The 12,282-nt window shown below is 40.3% G+C and overlaps 1 protein-coding gene across 11 annotated transcripts in view; it reads left to right on the plus strand.

Moving 5' to 3' along the window:
* Positions 1-12,282, plus strand: part of rapgef6 (Rap guanine nucleotide exchange factor (GEF) 6) — a 127,985-nt gene that overhangs the window by 47,418 nt on the left and 68,285 nt on the right. The window contains exon 1 of one of the 11 annotated variants that reach the window (XM_053240171.1): positions 634-977. The exons of the other annotated variants lie outside the window; for them this stretch is intronic. The gene's annotated coding sequence lies outside the window, so the exon portion shown is untranslated. Of the gene's footprint in view, positions 1-633; positions 978-12,282 lie in introns of those variants that run through there. 11 annotated transcript variants of the gene reach the window in all.

Genomic DNA, 12,282 nt, shown 5'->3' on the forward strand with positions numbered 1-12,282 from the left:
GAGCGGGAACAGAGCAATATGTAGCCCAAATACACAGGATGGCGACCGCCATTACAGGGAGCACTGAGGATATGGGAAGTGTCTCTGTGATGACCAGTGCTGAAGCTCTTGGAATGCCTGCTGCATGCACTGACATCAACGGTGGGTCCGCCAGACTGGACACCAGCCTCAAACACCCTTGGAATGCCTTGGTGTCTTCAAACGCAACATCCACGATGCTCGGGAATACTGGAGTAGCATCTGTGATGGCTGAAGACTGAGGCTTGACATCCATAACAGCTGGAGGCTCTGGTGTAACAGCCATCTCGGGAAGAGGCTCTGGGCAGGTAGCCATCTTGGGAAGAAGCTCTGGACTGGGGATCACAGAACAAGAAGGTGCAGAAAACACAGGAGTAGCGACCGTAATCACAGGACCTGCTGGTGGCCATGATGGGTCAAGCTCTGCGGAGTTGGGGAACCAAATGCAAGGCTTTATTTACACACATGGTCAAAACAGGCAGGGTCGAGCTCCAGCAAACAGTATAATCCAAGGCAGAGGCAAAAGAGTGATCCAGAACACAGGCAATGGTCAGGGCAGGCAGCAAACAATGAAAAACAAGGAAAACAGTCCAAGGGTCAAAACACATGGAAACCCGGAATGGCTATACAATAATCAGCCCCTAGGAGTGTGTGTGAGCAACCTTTATACAGGACAAGGAGAACACATGACAAAACCAACCAATGAGAACATGACACATGAAACCAAGGAACCAATCAGAACATGACACAAAAACAAGGGTAGCACATGGTAAGATCACATGAGGGGCAAGGAACATGGGAAATGGAGTCCAGAAGACAAGGGCAAGAGTCCGGGGTGGAATGCCCTCTAGTGGAGTTCGTGGGCACTCCAGCTGGCGATCGTAACACAAGAACTGCCTTAAGAATTGTGTTTTCAAGTTGATAAATTTCAATGAAAAATAAATGAGAAATAAACAAGGGTAAGTAAAATTGAGTGAGCTATTGTTTTGCTACTTTACTGATTATTTTTGCCAATATACTGTGGTATATTTTGCATACCTTCAATGAGCCATGTACTTGAGTGTATTATTCTGTCAAACATTAGCTGAGAGACAGAAACTAATTGACTGGTTGCTCACAATGAGTAAAGCTTGTTTCCATTCCCAGACCATAGAATGCAATGTCATGTCTCTAACATTTCAAGCCAGACATACATTTTTTTTATCAAGAACCATGAGCTTGTCAAAAAAAAAAAAAAAAAAAAAAAACAGAAACAACTGCGAAATCCTAACTATTTACAGACTGACATTCTGTTTTCACATCAAAACAAATACAGTTGGTATGTGTGAATTTTTACCATTAGGCCTATCCAAAAACTGAAACAATTGTTAACATTTATAGACCGATATTCTGTATTTTCTTGTCATATTGGATGCATTTTACTAACAAACATATTTTCACTGTTACATGCACATTCTCAGATCCTGGTGATCATGTTAATTTTCTCACTCTGATTTATTCAAAGTTTATTTGTAAAGTGCTTAACAATGGACATTGTCACAAAGAAAATTTACAGAAATCTGGATATGAAATTTAAATTTATCCCTAATGAGCAAGAACCCATCCTCATCTGGGTAACACCGGATAGCGTGATTATAAATTATTTCACTTCTGTAACTGTATGCTATAAAGTCAAGCAGTGGTAAGTGTGTTAGAAAAGAACTTGAGTAGGAGCATCATTAGAGTTTTAACTTTAAGATGTGATCCACAGTATGGCAGACAAGCAAGAATCATTCAGTCAAGATCTGTATTTGGATTTATTATAGGTCATCAGTTAGAAGGTCTGCTCTCATACATAAGTGGAGCCAAACAGCACCAATCTACTCTGAAGCACAGAGCTCCAGCAGGAGTGGCCGTGTCAAACTTTACCCTGAGCACAGTGTCACACTGGAGATTAATAAGCTCCAGCTGCATGTTTGGTGGTGCTTTTTCCTAGTCATAAGAGAAGAGGGCATGACAAGTTCTAGCATTTTTTTGATCTTGGCAAAGTCTGTAATGTGTTCTCCAGGTCCCTGTATTTCATAGCACTCTGTGATGACTCCTCAACAGATGCCAGTATGGGGAAGTGAACAAATGACCTGTCGCCCTGCTTGGTTAACAGTGCTGGCTTTTGCCTTGAACGCATTGATGTAGTTGTACATTTTATGCACAAACACATCCTTTCCCTGTAGTTTCAAATTTAAATAAGTCACCTATCCCAAAATATCAGCAGTGAAGGCAATATCACACAGCCATCTCTCATCACACAACTCCGAGAATTTCTTTGTTTTGCCCACCTGTGCAACCAATTTCCTCTCTCAAGCCCCATACCCGTTTCAGTACCATGGCTAAGCCAATAAATGTAAAAGTGATAGATCAGGTTCTGCATCAGTGTTTTGCAGAAGCTGTATGAATTTATGATGATCAGTCCCCTGGCTCTGTAGCTTCACCACTTCTTTAATAACATGTTCCATTTTAAGTACACATTTAGAAAGAGCCTCTTGGGTTATACTTCAATGCAAGAAAATTGAGTCTGAGTCAGGAGAGGCATCTTTTACCCTCTTTAGAAGCCTTACATTTTTAGGGGGACACGGTATAGTGAAGCGTTAAACATTTTGGCTCATATCTTTAAAACCTTCCTACAGTGAAAATAGTTTTTTCTACTTATTGGGTTCTCCCAAACAAAAAGCCTACCCACTGCGATTTTTAGCTAATTTATAATTTATATAGTTAATAATATGAAAAACCTACTTTTGAGAACTTTTGAGGATTTTAGTCCTACCATTACAATTTTGGTGTCAAACTACTCAGCAGAGTGTGACCCTCAATAATTATCATAAAGACGTTGATATTTGTAAACAATATGGCTTGCCACATGTCAATCAATTCAATTCAGTTATTCAAGCTTCAAATCCATGCATTCATGAGTTAGAGCTGTTTGTGGCTCTGCCTCATTTACTCAGACAGCTCTAACTCATGAATGCATGGATTTGAAGCTTGAATAATATATACAGGACAAGATTTGGAGGCCATATGCTAAGTTTAGGGCGTGGTCAAATATCAGGGGTGGCACTAAGGTCAGATAAATGTTTCGGAAGAACTGTCAAACTGTTGTCCAATCAAGCTGGAACTTGCTATACTGCATCTCTATGGTAATCTGCAAGTGGATCTTTAATAATAACCCGGGTTACTTAAAAAACATGGCTACCATCACCCACTCAGTTATCAGCAGGTATTTGACAGGTTAAACACTGCACTATTGACATGAAATTTGAAAGTACAGTCCCTCAAAAGACCCCCTAATATTTGATACAGTCTCCCTCACCTTGGCCTCTGGGGGGCATTATTCATGTTTTTGCTCTTAAAAACAAACATATCTTGTAAAATAAGGAATACAGTAAAATGTCTTTTTTTCCTCAATGTTTTATGTCATGATCAGTGCTTTTTTTTTCTTTCTCGCAGTTATTAGCGGTCTAAGCCTGTTGCTTTTGTTAGGATTTTTATTTTTATTTTTTTTGTATTTACTTGCAGTATTTTCTAAAGAATTTGGTTGGTTCAATTACCTATAATATACAATAAAATATAAACATATAATTATAAACTGGTGGCCGAATTTAAACCACTGTGACCTTGAACAGACAGTTTAAGGACTACCACTCATTCATGTTTGTGATCACGAATATGATCTTTCTTTGTGCTGAAAGCTTCATGCTCAAACACACATAACAGGAAAGTGCTCCATTCGCGCAACTTTTTCCCCTGATGGGATCTAGGCTCAAATAGATGCCCTTTTTGGTAAGCTTTCTTTAAAAAAATATAGTTACATCCCTAACATCCAGGGGCGTTGCAGCCAATTTACAAGTGAGGGGGACACAGCTTTAAGTAACTCGCACCCTGCACATCCACACCCCACCACCCTGGGGAGACACACCCACACGTTCATTCTCACAAGAATCAATTTTTTTTTTTTCAATATCTCTTGAACTTATGAATTTAGCTCTTAACTATGTGTTATTGTACATAAAAACAAACATATCAAAGAACACCCTCCTTAAATCCATGTTTTTATTTATCAGGGCCTAAAAAACTATTGTGTGGTCCATTTGTTCTATAAACAAATAATAAAGTTCTGGAACAATATCCTTTGGACTGATGAGCCCAAGGTAGAGATGTTGTTTGGTCATAATGCACAGTGCCACATTTGGCAAAAACCCCAAGCATCTTTTGCCCCAAGCATCTTAATACGTAGACGCCGCCGGAGAAGAGGAAGGGGAGCCAGTGTCGTAGTGAGGCTCAGGAGAGGAACCAACTGCCCTCGTCTCCCCGTCATTATCCTGACAAATGTATAGTCCCTGGAAAACAAGCTTTGTGACTTAAGAGCATGGATTCTTTCTCAATAGGAAATGCAAGGCTGCAACGTGATTTGCTTAACAGAGACTTGGCTGTTGGAAGAGGTACCAGACAGCCATTGAGCTGGCAGGCTGTTTTTTATTTATTTATTTATTTATTTATTTATTTATTTATTTTGAGCAGACAGAATTAAAGATCTTTCTGGTAAGAGCAAAAGAGGGCAAATTTTGGTGTGATCACTGACATGTATAAACTCTCAAGATTTTCTGTTCTCCTGATCTGGAATACCTCTTGGTTAAATGTCGACCATACTGGCTACTGAGGGAGTTTATATCAGTTATTATACTGACTGTTTACATCCCCCCATCAGCTGGCACTATCATGACAAAGCCCTTCTCCACCCCCTGTTTGGCAAATCGGATCATTCCTCCATTCTACTTCTCACTGCCTATATGCAGAAACTGAAACAGGAAGGGCCTATCACCCTTAGTGTTCTGTGCTGGTCAGACCAGTCAGGCTAAATGCTTCAAGACTGTTTTGATCATGTGGACTGGGGAATGTTTCGCTCCACCACAAACAACGTAGATGAATACACAGGTTCTGTTTTAGGCAATATCAGGAAATCTGTGGAGGATGCTGTTCCAACCAAAACAGTATAATCCCAATCAGAAACTGTGGATTAGCCTCAGAGTCCAGGCAGCCAAAAGTGCTCAAACTACCAGGAACAGAGATGAATAAAAAAAAACCAGGTACATGCTCTGCAAGACCATTAAAACAGCCAAGCATGCATATAGAAACAGAGCGGAAGCTCAGATAAACACTGGTAATGCACAGAGCTTGTGGCAAGGACTGCAGACCATAACAGATCTTAAAACCAAAGCCAGCTGCACTGTGATTTGCAGCACCTCTCTCCTGGATGAGCTAAATGCTTTCTCTGCTTGTTTTGAGATGAGTAACACCGATCCCTCTGTGAGAACATCCACTACGGATGCAGACAACACACTGTCAGTCTTAGAGTGGGAGGTGCGTTGGCTCTTCATGCGAGTAAACACCCTCAAAGCAATTGGCACAGATGGAATCCCTGCACGAGTCCTCCGAGCATGCGCAGGGCAATTTAGCTGGTGTGCTCACTGACATTTTATCTTTTCTTAACTTGCCACTTCAATTCGCCTACAGCCAAAATAGATCTACTGAAGAGGCAATTTCCACCGCACTACATATTGACCTCAGTCATTTTGAGCAGAGGCATACCTATGTGAGAATGCTATTTGTAGATTACAGTTCAGTGTTTAATAACATAGTTGCCTCAAAACTGGGCATTAAGCTCAGAGAATTGGGCCTAATTTAATTTTTATGCAACAGGATCTCCAGTTTTCTGACTGGCCAACAGCAGGTGGTGAGGATGGGCCCCAACTGTTCCTATCCACTAACTCTCAGTACACTCAAAACACTCTACACTCAGGTCTCACTCATTATTAGTGAAGTTGTTAACTTTACTTAGATACTACAGACTTAAAGCTTAACAACTTAATTGAAATAAAAAAAATTACACTAATTTTTATACTGAGGATCCTTTCAGCACACTCAGTACTGTTTGAATTTACACTGATCAGCCATAACATTAAAACCACCTTCCTAATATTGTGTAGGTTCCCCTCGTGTCACCAAAACAGCTCTGACCCATCAAGGCATGGACTCCACAAGACTTCTGAAGGTGTGCTGGGGTATCTGGCACCAAAACGTTAACAGCAGATCCTTTAAGTCCTGTAAGTTGCGAGGTGGGCCTCCATGAATCGGACTTGTTTATCCAGCACGTTCCACAGATGCTCAATCAGATTGAGATCTGGGGAATTTGGAGGCTAAATCAACACCTTGAAATCTTTGTCATGTTCCTCAAACCATTTCTGAACAATGTTCTGCAACAATGTTTGGGTAGGTGGTATATGTCAAAGTAACATCCACATGAATGCCAGGACCCAAGCTTTCCCAGCAGAACATTGCCTCCTCCAGCTTGCCTTCTTACCATAGTGCATCCTGGTGCCATCTCTTCCCCAGGTAAGCGATGCACACACCAGGCTGTCCACATAATGTAAAAGAAAACATGATTCCTCAGACCAGGCCACCTTCTTACATTGCTCCATGGTCCAGTTCTGATGCTCATTTGCCCATTGTAGGCGCTTTTGGAGGTGGACAGGGATCAGCATGGGCACTCTGACCAGTGTGCAGCTAGTACCATACGCAGCAAGCTGAGATGCCTTTCATACCCAGCATTAACTTTTTTCAGCAATTTGTGCTACAGTAGCTCTTCTGTGGGATTGGACCAGACGGGCTAGCTTTCACTCCCCACACATCAATGAGCTTTGGGCGCTCATGACCCTGTCGCTGGTTCATGCATACCGGGAAAACCCCACAAGCCCTGCCCTTTTGGAGATGCTCTGACCCAGTTGTCTAGCCATCAATGTGGCCCTTCTGAAAGTCACTGAATCTTTAAGCTTGCCCATTTTTCCTGCTTCAAACACATCAACTTTGAGAATTGACTGTTCACTTGCTGCCTAATATATCCCACATATGATGATAAACATGATAAACGATGTTATTCACTTCACCTGTCAGTGGTTTTAATGTTATGGCTGATCGGTGTGTAGTATACAGTGTAATGACTTATAACCTCACTATCCAGTATCAAAAGAGGGTGGGTTCCCTTTTGAATCTGGTTGCTGTCAAAGTTTCTTCATGTCATCTGAGGAAGTTTTTCCTTGCCACTGTCTCCTCTGGTTTACTCATTAGATAATTAAATATAAATCCATACCCAGATTTCTGTAAAGCTGCTTTGTGACAATGTCCATTGTGTGTGTATGTGTGTGTTTATATGTTTATATATATATATATATATATATATATATATATATATATATATATATATATAATGACCTTTTGTACAAAGGGGTTAACATCAGTATTTAACACCTGCATTTAAATAGTGACCTAGAAATTCTGAATGAATATCGAATAGTCAAGATGTTGCACATTTCCTTTTTGTGTTTTAGAATTTTCAAAATCCGAAAACTTTGTTTATTTCCAGTTTTACAAAAAATACATATTTTCAGTGTTTTTTAAACATTTGAACCCCTTTCAGATATCAAAAGATGAATATACGACTATAGATCTGAATTTCAGCATTCATTTCCTGATATATACAATGGATATAAAAAGTGTACACAACCTCTGTTAAAATGGCAAGTTTTTGTGATGAAAAAAAAAATTAAACCAAGATAAATTGTCAGAACTTTTAGCACCCTCAATGTGAAATTATAACATATAAAAATTAAGTGAAAAACAATCAGAAACATTTTAGGAAAAATTGCATAAGCATACACACTCTTTTATAATTGGGGATGTGGCTATGTTCAGAATGAACCAATCACATTCAATCTCTTGTTCAGAAGTAATTATCATACAGCTGTCATCAATGAAATTATTCTGATTTTCTTGATTATGATAATAAATACCAGCTATAGGATTTTCTTGACATCATGGTTTCATCTGATGCTGAAGCCATGGTCTGCAAAGAGCTTACAAAGCCTGTACAGCATATCACTGAAAGGAATCAATCAGGAGGAGGGTACAAAAAAAATTGATGTACAATGGGACACCGTGAAGGCCATCATCAACAAGTGAAGAAGATGGAGCACCACAGTGATATGACCAAGAACAGGATGTCCCCCCATTTACAAAAGGACAAGACAAAAACTTACCAGGGAGGCTGCCAAGAGACCAACGGTAACATTAAAGGAGCTGCAGGAATATCAGACAAGTACTGATTACTCTCTGCATGTGATAGCTGATTTTAGTGCAAAACATTCAGGTGTCTTCTATAGTAAGCTGAAGATAAAAAGGAATTTCACCTTTCAGTACAACAGTGACACAATGCATACATCCAAATGAACAAAGGAATGGCTTAACCAAAAGAAGATCAAAGTTTTTGAATGGCCTAGCCAGAGCTGAATCCAGCTAAAATTCTGTGGGGTGTCCTGAAGTGGACTGTGCACAGGAGATGCTCTCACAATTTGATGGATCTTGATGTTTTTGCAAGAAAGAATGGGAAATTATTGCCAAGTCAAGATGTGCCATGCTGATAGACTCTTACTCAAAAAGTCTGAGTGGTGTAATAAAATCAAAATGTGCTTCAACACAGTATTAGTTTAGGGGTGTGCACACTTATACAACTAGGTTATTTTAAGTTTTTTATTTTTCTTTTTTCCCTAAAAAGTTTCTGATTGTTTTTGATTTATTTGTGTACTTTGTAATTGCACATTAAAGGTGGGAAAAGATCCAACATGATTAATCTTAGTGTCATTCTTTTACTTCGCAAAAACCTGAACAGGGGTGTGTAGACTTTTTATATCGATTGTAAATCTAGATATGTTAAACAACTTAGAACATGTCAGCTTTTGTTTAAACCCACCCATATACAAGTGATCAAAAATAATGGAACATGTGACTGACAGGTGTTTCTTGTTGCGCAGGTGTACTCTGTTAGATTGACTGTTTAAGCAGTTAGTAGCATTGAATATCTATTCTTGGTCTGAGCCCTTGGTTTCCCCTGCGAAGATTGCATTTGCTGTTAAAAAGAATAAACATACATGAAGACCTGAGAACTGTTTATGCCAAAAGCAAGCCATTTTGAAGCTGAGAAGAGAGGGATAATCAATAACAGCCAATGTACAATGAGCATATCCAATACAACAATTTGGAATGTCCTGAAAAAGAAAGAAACTACTGCTGTACTAGCAACCAGACATCGAACAGGTTGTCCAAGGAAAACAATGGTTGATGACAGGAACATGGTGAGAGCTGTGTATAAAACCCCAAAAACAACAATCAGTGACATCACCAACAACCTCCACAGGGCAGGATTGCAGGTATCACAATCCACCAGTTGAAGAAGCCTTGAAGAGCAGATATATAGAGGCCATACCACAAGATTCAAACCACTCATTAGCAGTAAGAATCGAAAAACCAGATTGGAATTCACAAAGAACTACAGAGATGAGCCACAAAAGTTTTAGAACAAAGATTAATCTCTACCAAAGTGATGGAAAGCTGTTCATGATCCAAAATATAGAATTTCATCGGTAGTGTCATGGCTTGGGCTTGCATGGCTACTTCTGTAATTGGCTCACTAATCTGTATTGATGATGTAACTCATGATGGTAGCACCAGAATGAATTCAAAGGCCTACACAAACATTCTGTCTGCCAAATTACATCCAATCTAATTGGGAAGAGCTTCATCATGCAGCAAGACAATAATTTAAAACACACTGCCAACACAACAAAGTACTTCATCAGGGGAAAAATGTGGAAGGTTTTTGACTGGCCAAGTTAACCTGCATGCATTTCACCTCCTGAAGAAGAGACTGATGGGAGAATCCCCAGAAAACAGACAATGGATGAAAGAAGCTGTAGTACAATCCTGGAAAAGCATCATAAATTAATAAGAATATAGCAGTGGTTTAAGACATTAGACTTCTGATTGGAAGGTTGTGAGATCAAATCCTAGCACTGCTAAGCTGCCACTGCTGGGCCCCTGAGCAAGGTCCTAAACCCTAGGTCCTAAACTGCTCAGTTGTATAAACTCGTAGTGGATAATGCTGTAAATGTAAATAACACAGCAGTCTGGTGATGTCAGTGGGTTGCAGTTATTCCAAGTAAGGGATGTGCAAATCAAATATCAAGTTTTAGTCTTGAAGTTAAATACTTTTGTTCCAATACTTTTGCTCACCTAAAAGCTGCCATGGCCTAAGCTGTTTAACACATCTAGATGTAAATATCAGGAAATGAAAACTGAAATTCTTATCTATCATCTAATATTCATCTTTTGATCTCAAACCCAAATGTCTTACATTCTAAGGCATACCAAGTACAGTATGCAGTAGAATGTAACAGTCTCCTCTACATTGTGTCTGAACACAGGAGCTCCACAGTGAAGTGAAGTTAAGTGAGTGAAGTGACGTGTAGCCAAGTATGGTGACCCATACTCAGAATTTGTGCTCTGCATTTAACCCATCCAAGTGCGCACACACACAGTAGTGAACACACACCCGGCGCAGTGGGCAGCCTTTTTTGCTGCGGCGCCTGGGGAGCAGTTGGGGGTTCGGTGCCTTGCTCAAGGGTCTCACCGCAGTCGTGATATTGAGGGTGGGAGAGAGCGCTGGTCATTCACTCTCCCCACCTACAATCCCTGCCGGACCTGAGACTCGAACCCACGACCTTCAGGTTCACCTTCGGGTTACAAGTCCAAGACACAGGGATGCATTATCACTGCCTGATGAGCTAAACACCTTCTTTGCTCGGTTTGAGGCATGCAACGCCTTCCCTGCAGTGAATATACCGGTAGACTGCAACAGCTGCTCACTAACCATCCCTGTGCCTGATGTGATCAGATCCTTCAGGACAGTCAACCCACGCAAGGCATCAGGTCCTGATGGCGACCATGGCCATGTCTCAAAGCATGTGCCAGCCATCTAGAGGAGGTTTTGACAGACATCTTTAATCTCTCCCTAAGACTGTCTGCGATCCCCACATGCTTTAAGAAGACCACCATTGTCCCTAATGACAGTCATTAGCTCCGCCCAACAGGAAGTAGGTAATTTTGGATTTAATGTGGATTTTTTGAAAATAGCAGGGTCTGAACTATTAAATACTCCTCCTAGGGGATTCATGCGATCAGGTCACCAAACTTGGTCAACGTTATGTCAAGACATTGAAGATGCTAAATTTTAAGTGAAAGTGAACAGGGCCCTATTGTTTTCCTAAAGATTATTATTTATTTATTTATTATTTTTTCCCCATGGTTTCGGGGGCTTTTGGGGCCCTTAACATGCTTAAAAACTCATGAAATTTGGCACACACGTCAGAGTCATCAGCCATTAGGCAAGGGCAAAGGGTAGCACATGGGTGTGGTGAGAGGGCTCTACAGCACCCTCTTTTACATGGTACATAAACTTGGTGCATATATCTGACATATGTGTACATATACAGTCAGGTCCAGAAGTATTTAGACAATGACAGAGTTTTTGTGATTTTGCCTTTATACACCACCACAATGGATTTGAAATAAAACAATCAAGATGTAATCGAAGTGTAGACTTTCTGCTTTATTTTAAGAGGTTCCACAAAAATATGGCATTTTCCATTTAGGAATTACAGCTATTTTAAGCAACGTACTTCCATTTTCAGGGGCTCAAAGGTATTTGGACAATTGATTGACAAGACGTTAACTGACCAGGTGTGGTCCATTCCCTTGTTACTTCAAGACAAATGAAGCAGATAAAATGTCTGGAGTTGATATCAGGTATTGAGTTGGCATTTGGCAGCTGTTTGACTGGAGCTACCAACATGAAGTCCAAGGAGATCTCGATGCAAATGAAGGAGGCCATCATTAGGCTGAAAAACCAACATAAATCTATAAGAGAGATAGCAAAAACCTTAGGTGTGTCCAAATCAACAGTTGGGTACATTCTTAAAAAGAAACAGAGCTCATCGGGTGAGCTCAACAACATCGAAAGGCCTGGAAGACGACGGAAGACAAGTGGATGATCGTAGAATCCTTTCCTTGGTGAAGAAAAACCCCTTCACAACATTAACAGAAGTCAAGAATACTCTGGAGAAGGTAGGTGTATCATTGTCAAAATCTACAATCAAGAGATACCTTCATGAATGTAAATACAGAGGGTTTACAACAAGGTGCAAACCACTGGTAACATTCAAGAACAGGAAAGCCAGATTAGACTTTGCCAGAAAACATCTAAAAAAGCCTCCCATGTTCTGGAATAAGATTCTTTGGACTGATGAACTTTGGACAAGATTAACGAAGAAGAGAAGAGAAAAGAGA

Source organism: Pangasianodon hypophthalmus, chromosome 15, assembly GCF_027358585.1.
Source record: "Pangasianodon hypophthalmus isolate fPanHyp1 chromosome 15, fPanHyp1.pri, whole genome shotgun sequence".
NCBI lineage: Eukaryota > Metazoa > Chordata > Actinopteri > Siluriformes > Pangasiidae > Pangasianodon > Pangasianodon hypophthalmus.